Source organism: Nicotiana tomentosiformis, chromosome 2 (genome assembly GCF_000390325.3).
Source record: "Nicotiana tomentosiformis chromosome 2, ASM39032v3, whole genome shotgun sequence".
NCBI classification, from domain to species: domain Eukaryota; kingdom Viridiplantae; phylum Streptophyta; class Magnoliopsida; order Solanales; family Solanaceae; genus Nicotiana; species Nicotiana tomentosiformis.
The window spans coordinates 134272183-134284065 of record NC_090813.1 but is presented as its reverse complement, the minus strand read 5'-3'; the positions used below and the strand labels follow the sequence as shown (position 1 = coordinate 134284065).

Genomic DNA, 11883 nt, shown 5'->3' with positions numbered 1-11883 from the left:
AACTGCAGAACGATGCGCTAGGGCTCAAAATGACCAGTCGGGTCGTTACATTCTCTCCCACTTAAACATACGTTCGTCCTCGAACGTGCTAAGAATTGTTCTGGAGTTGTCTAACATCACCGTTTAACACCTTATGCACCTACCCGTGCTACCATAACTCAGTTGAGAACATTAGCTCGAGCCAATCTGAAGATCTTCCCCTTTATTTAGTCAAGTAAGCCTTAGAGTCAAATTCCAACATCCAAAATTCTCCACCTGGCCTATTTCCAACATACGAACATCGTATCAATCACTACGCACTGCATCAAACACGATTGTATACCCTTAGTGAATTCTTACCATGCACCGCGTAACTCATTTGCCCAAGGCAATATTTCCAAAGCACAACTGCTAAAATTTTCACTGACCCGAAGCTCGTAGTGTACCTCATGACCAATTAAGCTTTGCTTTAACTCATGCAATACTGCCACGACAGAGAAGATGTGTAGAACTCATAACCACCTGCCGAATCATAATTTATGGAGTCTCTCCTCCCGACAAAAACCATTACCTTATTATAGACTGAGTAACAATATTTACTCTTTAATATGCCTTATATAAATCTGATCACACTAATTCCAGGTCCAATAATCTCGTTTCACCCAGTACAAGCTGCTCAGGCAATAAGCCACCTCAGATACTGCAAAAGCCTCATATGATGTCACGTTGTGCTAACAAGCTACAAACTTGAATGTGATACATAAGGAAAATGAACTTTGGAATGAACTACTCAACCCACGTAACTAATTTAATAACCAAAAAGATGTTACGAATCTTCCTCAGAAATGAGACACAAAACACACAAGAATAGCTATGAGAAACTGTGCTCAACGTCACACTATTGCGGCGTGCAACCCGATCCACACATGATACCATTACGGCGTGCAACCCGATCCAATCATGATACCCATGGCAGCGTGCCACCCAATCCAAACAACACATCCGTGGCGGCGTGCCACCCGATCCACACATAATAATAAATAGGGAAATACCCATCAAGCCAGAAATGTTTATACCTACAAAATACCTGAATATCAACCACAAGCACGTGAAGTGCATATTACAAATCCTGGGGAGACGGATAGTGCCATACGCTACGAAACTCAAGCACAACTAAAGTGCAATAAATGACTTGCATCTTGAGAGACATCCTGCTCTCACAATACCACAAGCTACACGGGATCTCAATACAAGTGCGAATAATCAAACTGCCCCACAACCAACATGGCACGATAGAGATTACACTAAATAGCTGACGACGGAAATAACGTCCCATGCCCGAAGACTCCTCCGCAAGCAACGCTATGCTAAAATAAACACATCTGGCCTGATATAGGGTACACACTCACATGCCAATACGTGAGCTAAAAAACCTTTCAAGGATCCACCCCCAAGAATAGCTGCTCACTGCACCTCACATGCTAATACGTGAGAGTATACGGATTTCATCATAACTCCTGAACCACTAGTATGATACACACTTCATCATTTAGGAACCTTTCACTCAACTCATTTCAGGAGAACCATAGCAACACGAGGCCGAATTCACATAACCACAAAAATTACAATCCTCTAGTAGTGGTCTAAACTGCCATAACTCTTTCGGGATCCATCTACACATAACATGCCATAATACTTGAATGCCTCCAAATAAAATCAATTACGGCGGTCGTCAAGCCTCGCACTTACCGCCACAAATCACGTCCATAACTTAACACACTGAAGGAACTGATCGTTACCACCACCATACCAATTGAACCATTGCTAACCAATCCGACTTCCCCTAATTTACTCTGGACCTGCCTTAGGAATAATAGTAGCTCCATTTCAAACATAACGAACCCAAAGCCACACTCATCCGTAGTGACCTCATTTCACAAGACCACATTATCTCAAAACCCACGAACCATCTCATACCCTCCTTGTGCACATATTCACATCTTCAACTAGTATACCCATTCCTCCCAATGCTGCATCGCAGACCAATAATAACATAGAACACTCCAAGCCCCTTTCATAATCCACTGCAAAAGCTCGATACTTAACCATATCTCAGACTCGAAATCCTTAGGCTCCGCACTTTAATTTATTTTTTGAACCCACTTGGACCGTTGTTGAGAGTCACCCACTCCAACTTGGTCCCGGATATAACCGACTCCAAGGCTATGCTAGCACATGAATACCCTCTCAAGGAAGCATCCGGCTGAACCACATATACATGAAGCATAAACTTTGAGTCTTCTCAAAGCCTGAACATGAATCGACAAGGCTAAATATAGCAAACATTCTCCCAAATCCTTTGCTCAAATTACAATTGATGTTTTCTTGCTTTAGTCGTTGTAACCCGCCAATATGCCGATAACCAGAAACCTCACAAGTAGAAAACCATGCAATCCAATCGTAGACGGTGGGGCTCTCCCGCTAAGCTTGAAGTTACAATTTCATAACCCTAGAACTCACCAAAATTCCTTCTTCCTCATTAACACGAACTTGCACAATCGACCCTCCAAATTCCTCGGAATCTTCCTGTTACACATTTTATGAACATTCTAAATCACTAGCCACATTCATATATTCGACCTCTTACTAGATAGCCGTAGAAGCTTCATCAACACCACGCAACCACTAGCCTTCTCATAAGAGATAACCTACCTATGGAAAGTCCATGCTGACACCTTCCAACAACGCTGCACTAAGTACAATTATTATGAAATCCTTAAATCATCCTGAGCCCGTGCTCATTCACTGATTTTACAAGTCCGTTCACTCCTCGTGGACACCAACTAAAGGTGTGACAATACATTTCAACCCAAAGTCATGTTGTATCCTTCTTTATATCAAGCAACTCCTTTCCGTCGTATCCAACCATCCTCCGTATAGCAACCAATATTCCAAATTAAGCCCGTAGACCTAGTCACTGTCCACCATGAATCACAAATCACTCTAAACTTTCCTCAAGGCGTGCAACTATCTTACCACAGAACCCATATGCTACTCTATCACTCTCCCACTTTGGTCAAACCCTCTCCTTTAGGCAACTTCCCGACTTCTGCTTTTCATACTTAACCTACTAGTAATTCAACCACCGCGAGACTCCCTACTGAGCTGACATGACAGGACAGCCTTTCGCAAGGCGACGATATTAGCCCAATCAAATATGCAGGGAGAAACATCCTGCACTACATCAGTAGTACCATTAAAATTCCTTGATTCCAAATTTATAACAAGCGCTTCACGATTGAGTAGGAAAGAAATAAAGGCACAAGCCTCAAAGAAATCAAATCGCACGATGAGGAATCAAGAAGGGAAGTGCTCCTATCATCCCTGTAGCCTCTCTAAGATAAGTACAGACGTCTCCGTACCGATCCGGAAGACTCTACTAAACTCGCTCATGACTCGTGAGAACCTAGTGCCCTAATACCATGTTGTCACGACCCAAAATCCATTAAAGGTCGTGATGGCGCCTAACACTACTGTCAGGCAAGCCAACAATAAAAGTTTAACTTAATTACTTATTTTAGTATTTTTGAAATTTTAAATTTTCTTCAATTAAATAGTAAGAGATAAAATATTTACAGAGTAAATGATAATATCTTCACAACAACAATACGGAACAACCCATAATCATCCCCAAAATCTGGTGACACAAGTGCATGAGCATTTACTAGGAAGAAAAAAAATATACAGCATCTGTCCGGAATACAAATTGGACAGGAGAATATAAATAATTCTGAAGGAGACTTTGCTGGCTGCGGATCGTAACATGAAATGCAGCTCACAGAAAGTCCCTGCATCGTCCGCGCCTCAAATACGTAGCCCTCGCATCAACTTACACATATTAAATATATCACCTAGGGGTATTTCCCCCTCACAGAGTTAGACAAGAGACTTACCTCGCCTCAAAACTTACTTTCGGGTTCACAATTGTGCTTTAAACCCTCAACTCGGTGCCAAACGACCCAAAACTAGTCAAATGACATTTAAAATAGTCAATACATGTTTAATAGTTCATTTCATAACTATTAAAGTGATTTTCCAACCAAAGTTGAAGAATTCCTAAAATTCACCCTCGGGCCCACGTGCCCGGATTCTGAAAATGTTTTGAGATAATTGTTACCCATAACCTCATGAAGTCAAATATATGTTTTCACCAAATTCCATAACCATTTCCATGGTCAAATCCCATTTTTATCCAAAACCTAGGTTTTTCATCTAAACACTTGATTTCACCAATTTTTTTAGATGTTAATCTATCCATAATCTATGTATTTAACTTATATTGTATAGAAATTACTTACCTCAAAGTGCTAGGTGAAAACCCCCCTTCCAAGAGCTCCAAAATCGCCTAAGAGATGAAAGAAAATGAGCTAAATGGCCTAAGTCCCGCATTTAATAGAGTTGTGCACAGGTCTCACATGTCGCATTTGCGACACCTGGTTCGCAAATGCGACAAATCCATCGCAAATGAGAACCTGGGCTTCTAATGCAAAGGTCGCAAATGCGACCAAGTAGTCGCAAATGGTGACACTGTTGAGATCGCACATGCGACCAAAGTGTCGCAAATGCGAACACTGCCCAGGTCAGGCTTCGTCGCAATTGCAAAACCTTTCTCGCAAATACGAGGTTCGCAAATGCGAATAAATTCTCGCATTTGCGAGACTTGCAACAGCTGCGAGCACCAGAAAAACTGAAGTTTTTCTCATCCTCCCGAACGTCCGAAACTCACCAGAGTCCTCGGAGCTCCACACCAAACACACACACAAGTCTAACAACATCATACGAACTCGCTCGAGCGATCGAAACATTGAAATAACATAAAAACCCATGAATCGGACGCCAAAACGCATGGATTAACTCATGAACTCAAAAACTTCTAAAAATACTCCCGCGCATCCGATTCCTATCAAATAAACACGGAATGATGCCAAATGTTGCGTGCAAGTCTTAAATGACATTACAGACCTTCTCAAACTTCCGGAACAAGAATTCAAACGTGATATCAAAAAGTCCACGCTCGATTAAACTTTCCAAAAACATCAAATTTCCATTTTTCGCCAAATGACCCCGAAACGACCTACAGACCTCCAAATCCACTTTCGGACTCTCCTCAAAATCACATCTTAGTAAATTCTTCCAACTTAAAGCCTCCGAAATGAGAATTTTTTTTCTAAATCAACTCCGGACTTCCCGAAATTCAATTTCGACCACACATACAAGTCATAATACCTGAAGTGAAGCTACTTATGGCCTCAAACTGCCGAACAACGCACTAGGGCTCAAAACGACCGGTCGGGTCATTACACCTATGGTCCAGGAGGCTTTGGACCTAATATTTAGGTGGTTCTAGACTTTACTTAGGTTGCTCAAAATGATAAAACTAGTCGCACATTCAAAACAAATAGGACTGCACATAATAGCAATGAGTGGTTCATGTTGGCCTCTACACATAGCAACAAAGGCACGCAAACAGATTTCATGTTATGCAGTAGACAGTTTCAGAATTAAGACGTATTCGAGTCGTTAAGTACTATAGACATAGCTTCTATGTTATTCTGATTTCCAGCAGTGTACAATCCTATAGGTAGGATATCTAAATGTTCATGCAGTGACGTAATAAGACTATTCAAAAGCCCAAGATTAATAATGTTGATCTAATAAATATGTTGTCCAATACGAGTAATAGCATCCTATAGGTAGGATTTCTAACGGTTGACAATTGGAGTTGGTTTTATAACACTTTATCCTTATAGGCATATTTTCTAGGCGGGCAGTGTAAATGAACGCAACCGATTAATTATTTAACCCTACAGTCATGGTATATAGATGGGTATTAATAGGAGCATGTCTTTTTTATTTAACACGATCCTATAGGCACGATATCTAACACATGGCAATAGAGCAAATTGAGCAAATAACCAATGATGTTTGAATCCTATAGGTATACTATCTAATAGCGTATAGAAGTGGAGCATGTGAACAAGTGAAGCACTTAGATTCTTATAGGCATGTTTTCTAATAGTGTATAGGAATAGAACATGTTGAGCGAGTGAAGTTCTTGGGTTCCTATAGTCATGCGCTCTATCAGTGCACAGAAATAGAGCATGTAAAACGAGATAGCAAACAAAATATTTAGACCCTATAGGAATGTTTTCTATCCTTTCATGCGAGAATAGAGTACAGACGTTTCCACCCCAATTTCATTAACACACCAATTGTTTATTTACAAAGTATTACAGGCCCAGATAATGCGTACAAGTACAAATATTACATAAAGGAACAACTGCAGGTCGGGGAACATGTCCAAAAAAAAGTAACCCAGTACAGACTGGGCCTTCAACATGCTTTCTTTAATATGAATAGCAGGCCCAGATCCAAACGTATCTCAAACAGGAGTGCGCGTCCACTTGCACAACCCAAGACCATACATGAACCCATACCGATCACAACAATTACAGATTGACCACTTAACCAAATAAGTTAATGGAGCACACGTGAAATTAATTAAACAGCCCTGAAGCAATACCTCATAGAGACATGATTATATTCCAGCTAGCAGGATTCACATGAAACACACTGACATTTATGAAGCAAAGGCGACAGGATTGATTAAGTCAAGAACATGAGAAATAGGAGAGTTAGCAGGGCTCATTTCAACATGGGAAATTTTACACGGAAGATAACATAAATTCATGAGTGATTGATTATTCAACAAAAGTGAAAGGGTGTAGCATGCTGAACATAGTCACACACTAGGAAGATTTAAGAGGCACGTCTATTTAATTAACAGAATGAACACATACAATGCCAAGTTTCAGAAATCAAGCTTAAGACATGACCTAGAATTAGTCAAAGGGACTTTGGACTTAGGAACTTTAATCATAGAAGACAAACATAGTTGTAGTTAAGAGAATAGCAATTTCATATACAAGTTTCTATCATGAGAACCTAAACAATATAACAAACAAACTAGTGGGCATGGTCTTACATACACAAAGACTCAAAATCCAAGAACTCAGGGTAAGTAAGGAAAACATAACAATTTAAGGTTAATAAGACATGCAGATTTCAAGACTTATACCAATTGACCATGTGTAACAGAAGAAGCTAAATTCACTTAAGATTCAACTAGAAGTTTAGGCAATACTTGAGGGTACAAGATTAAAAAGTCGAGGAATACAATCGTCAGAGTTACAAATAGCAGAGAAACATGCTCGGCTAGATATTAAAGCAGTGTTGCAATATGGGATGATCAGGGATCAATTTGTAGGGTAACAGTAGATTACACATAAAGGGTTTAGTAGGAAGGGACTCATTAAAGCAAATTCTGGCCAGGCATTAATTCCATAGGATTTTCAGTGCAAGTGTTCAAAGTGAGACATGAGAAAAGGGTTCAATATTAGACAGTCAATGTAGGAATTTAAGCATACATAAACAGGACAAACTCAAACAAGCATAACAACCTATTGACTACACTAAATGAACATAAATAAACTTATACAAGTTCTGATGAAGGATTGCAGAAGAAATTCAAAGCGAGGTCGGCACATTATCATATTAGCTTAGAAATGTCCACATAACATAGATGTTCAGAAGAATTAACACAAACAGGGAAGAAACATAATTGTGAGGGATTGAACACTTACTAATTTGCCGATTTGATAACAAATAGAGGAGAATCATTAGCAGAGTAAGAACAACAACAAGAACTCCAAACCCTAGTGTGTCAGAGTTCACAAGAGTTTCGAATGAGCCCCGAGCAGTGCTCGCACTAGAGAGGTAGAGAAGATTCCAGTGGCCTTGGCTTTCAGCCGGCCAAGAGCTCAAGTTTCAGAATAATATAGAACAAGTGAGAGTGAGAGAATAACCGTGACTAAGGTCTGCTAGGGGAATGAGGGAAAGGGGTTTATATAGTGTTGAATCATTCTAATAAACAAGGAAAGAAATCAAGCAAACATAAACAAGAAAAATAAAATATCACATGCAATCAGTAGAGTAAGCAGAAAGGAAAGAAATCAAACTCCAAACCCTAGTTAGGGTTCGATGCTTAAAAATCGGCCAATAGGTATGAATAATCAGACCTTTCTTCATGTATATGGACGAAATATTGTCCAAATCTCCAATATTGAGGTCAATTCTAGTCCGATATGGAGATGGTAGTTGCCAAAATTGGGCAAGTACCTAAGTAATACCATAAACGTGTGACTAGTAGCAGAGAAACATGGATATGGTAAGCAAATAGTGGTGGAATCCCATTATCAACGGGATTAGGAGAGGGATTCAAGGGAGATGTGGCTAAGGTTCTTCAAAAAAGAGAAGAAGAGAGTAACGGTGTTTGGGGGCGGTGTCTCAAAGAAAAATGGGTAGGGTTTTCGAGTGAGTTTGCTTAATTAAAGAGAGGGATGGCTTATGGGTCGTTGATCATTTAAGATCAACGGTCAAGATTAAAAGAGAGATGGGGTAGGTCATAGAACGGGTCCTGACCAGGTATAGGGAAAGTATGTTTGGTCTTGGGCTCGAAGCTATTTGGCTAATGGTTTTGGGCTAGCTTTGGTTCGAAATTTGGCATGACTTTCGGCCAGATTTTAAAAATAAAGAAATTAAGGAAAAATAAATTAACAAAATAGCTAAATAAGTATAAAAAAATATTATTTAAGCAAATAAGTACTTTAAAATAATAGTTGAATGCAAAGTGTATGCAAAGTGTATGCTATTATTGTAAAAATATGTAATTAGCATAAAAAATACAAATATAATTATATAAAATGAAGTAAAATATTATAAAACATGCACGTGGGTACAAATAATAATTTTGGATGATTAGATCACCCAACAACAATTTTAAGGGACGATTATTACATATTTGAATAATTTAAATGCAAGAATATTAGTTTTTAAGCCTTAAAAATAACCATTAGCCAGAGTTGTCACACCCTTTTTTCTACCCGCAAAAAGATAATGTGAGGATTAAAGGATTTATCCAATTAAAGTGACAAAATTGAGTAGGAATTATTTTATTTACAGAGTCGCCACTTGGAATTGATTTTATTGGTGTTCCAAGTCACCTTTTATTTGAATCCCTAATCAAAGGAAGATTTAACTCTATTATTATTGGTCTGCAAAAATAAAGTCCGGGTAAGGAATTCTGTTAACCAGGGAGAAGGTGTAAGGCATTCCCCGAATCCCGTGGTTCTTGCACGGTCGCTTTTATTGACGAAAATTTGGCTTGAATTATTTTTGGATAAAGTGTGTATTATTTACCTTAAGTTACTATTGTCTAGTACATCTTAATAATTAATAATTTTGGCCTAGGAGCGTGCAAGCACACAAAGTCCTTATTTGATTATATGTATTAAAACAAAGAACGTGTCGATACACATGGTTTAAATACAATTAATATTGAAACGTTAAGGAGCGGGAATGCACACATGACTACTTTATTAAACAAAAATGCCGACCAAGGACCGTGTATGAACACATGGTCCACATCTCAAACGTGCCTAAAATTGCCTATCGCTTAAATTAATTAAAAAAAAGCGCTTCTTTTTTATTTATTACTTGTTCGACTGGAAAAATAATATTATTATTACAAATAATTTTTACTAATGCAAGACATTAAACCCGGGTAAGCTTATGTTAAACTTTCATGGTATTGGGTCACTTATTTTATTTAACAAAAGATAATTTATTGGTTTTAAAGAAAATGTCCATCTTTCTTTCTATTGTCATTGGGCCTACAAATTTTAGCTTATTTATCCCATGTTGCTTAAGAGCCTCGATGACCAAGACAACACAAAATAACAAGTATTCTTCTAAGCCCAAATTGCTTCTTACATTGATGTCCAAACTAAAAATTATTTTTTCATAAAAGAAACTTACATGGTAATTATTATCTTTTATCTTCTTAACCAACTATTTCTTAAGGACTAACATAATATTTCTACTCATCTACATCAATCATGGCACTAATCAAACTACACTCATTAACAACATAAAAACCACGACTAAATATAAAAACTACAAAAAAACAGTAATACTTCAATGCTAAAGAGAAGAACTATATTAAGTATAACATTATGTTGACTATAATTCAAAGCATCAAAACATTTGAAGCTAGAAGTCTTTCTTAGATAATTATACATGAACCATGAAAGAAACTCACGGAAAAGAGCCCAAACTAATCAAACATGGTTAAAAGTGGGGTCTTTATCTTTTTCTTAAACTAAGTAATCTTAACAGAATGCAATTTCAATCACATATATAAAGATGAAAACAATAATTTAACTAATTTTTAATAGATTTACATGATGATAACACTAATATAACATTCATCTTGAAATAAAATCAAATCTAATATGTTCTATCAACCAAACCGGGATCAAATCCTTCTTATTATCATCAAGAATCTGCAATATAAGAATTTGAAAGTTACCTGGTTTGTGGAATAATAAAATACAGCAGTGCAGCAACAAAAAACTCGGCAGCAAATACAGTAGAAATAGCAGCAACTCAAGTGTTAAGACAACCTAGAAAACTCAACAAAGATGCTTGAAACTGGTAGCTATCAACTTCACAAATTGCCTTAGGGATCTTTCTATTTTTCTCGAGGTTTTTGCACTCAAATAATCCTCACAAAACTCTAAAATTTCAGCTTGTTATATGTATTAAGCTGCTGATTTTTCTCAAAGATATATGTCTTTAAGCAACTCTCCAAGATGTGTCTCAGTATAAGATAGAGTGTGTAATATAGTGTCTGTCCCTTTTCAGTGAGTAAGGAGCCCTTTAAATAGGCAAATAAATCAGATTTTTTGGACAGATTTTGGTTCACCAAAAGTCTGTCCAAAGGACTGACTTTGTATGGTAAACACTGTTCAAAAGCTATCAAAAAATATTGTATTTGTCACCACACAATGACTTTTGAGTTTTGCACTCCAAAGTCTTTGCACAGTAAAAACAACCAAACTTGTATTATTCCTTCTTTAATTTCAGCTTTTATCAACACAAAAATTCAAATACTCAAATCCAATAAAAACAAATTTACTAAGCACTTGAAACTTTTATCATAAACTATCATGACTAAGAAAATAGCTATTTCAAAACTAATGAATAACTAATTATCAGTGATTAATAACTATGAACGACTAAGCTAACATAGATTAAACACAACTAATAATAATAATAAAAATAAATAAATAAATAAAATTAGAAATTATGCTAGACATAAACTAAATACAATACAATTAGAAAAAATAGACAAAGGAAATGAGAATAGGGGTATACCAAACGAGGGTGTTTGGGATGGTCGCCGGAATTTGGCCGGATTTTTAGTTGCCGGATTTTCGGGATGGAATTGACATCAATAGGTAGGTTTTCATGAGCTTTATCCGTTGATGTAGGTATTGTGGGATGGTAGTGGACGGAACTTCACATTTTCGGCAAAAAAATAGCGGCTAAAGTTTCCTAGATCTAAAATTCAAGGCGTTTGAGGGGGTTTTGAAGGATTTGGTTTGGAGATATGGAAAGAGAAGGTTGTGGAGATTACATGGTGTGAATTTGGGGGTGTTTGGAGGTTGGCCGCCGCTGGTAGGTGATTTCCGGCGGCGGCGGCGGAGAGAAGAGAGAGAGAGAGGAGAGAAAGTGTTATGGGGGAAATGAGGGAATTTTTCAGATTTTTGAGGCTTTAAATACCTCTTGAGGGATCAAATATGGGTCATTAGATCAAGGACTTTAAATTCATAAGTGATTTATTATTCAACAAAAGAGAAAGGGTGTAGCATGCTGGACACAGTCACACACTAGGAAGATTTAAGAGGCACGTCTATTTAATTAACAGAATGAACACATACA

The 11883-nt window shown here is 37.7% G+C and overlaps 1 long non-coding RNA gene across 1 annotated transcript; it reads right to left on the bottom strand.

Annotated features, from left to right (window-relative positions):
* Positions 1–10070: 10070 nt before the first annotated feature.
* LOC117278690 (uncharacterized) lies at positions 10071–11670 on the bottom strand. Its single transcript, XR_004509036.2, has 2 exons — positions 11317–11670; positions 10071–10442 (listed from the first exon to the last, which is right to left on the bottom strand). It is a non-coding gene; the product is annotated as an uncharacterized lncRNA (long non-coding RNA).
* Between the last annotated feature and the right edge of the window lie 213 nt (positions 11671–11883).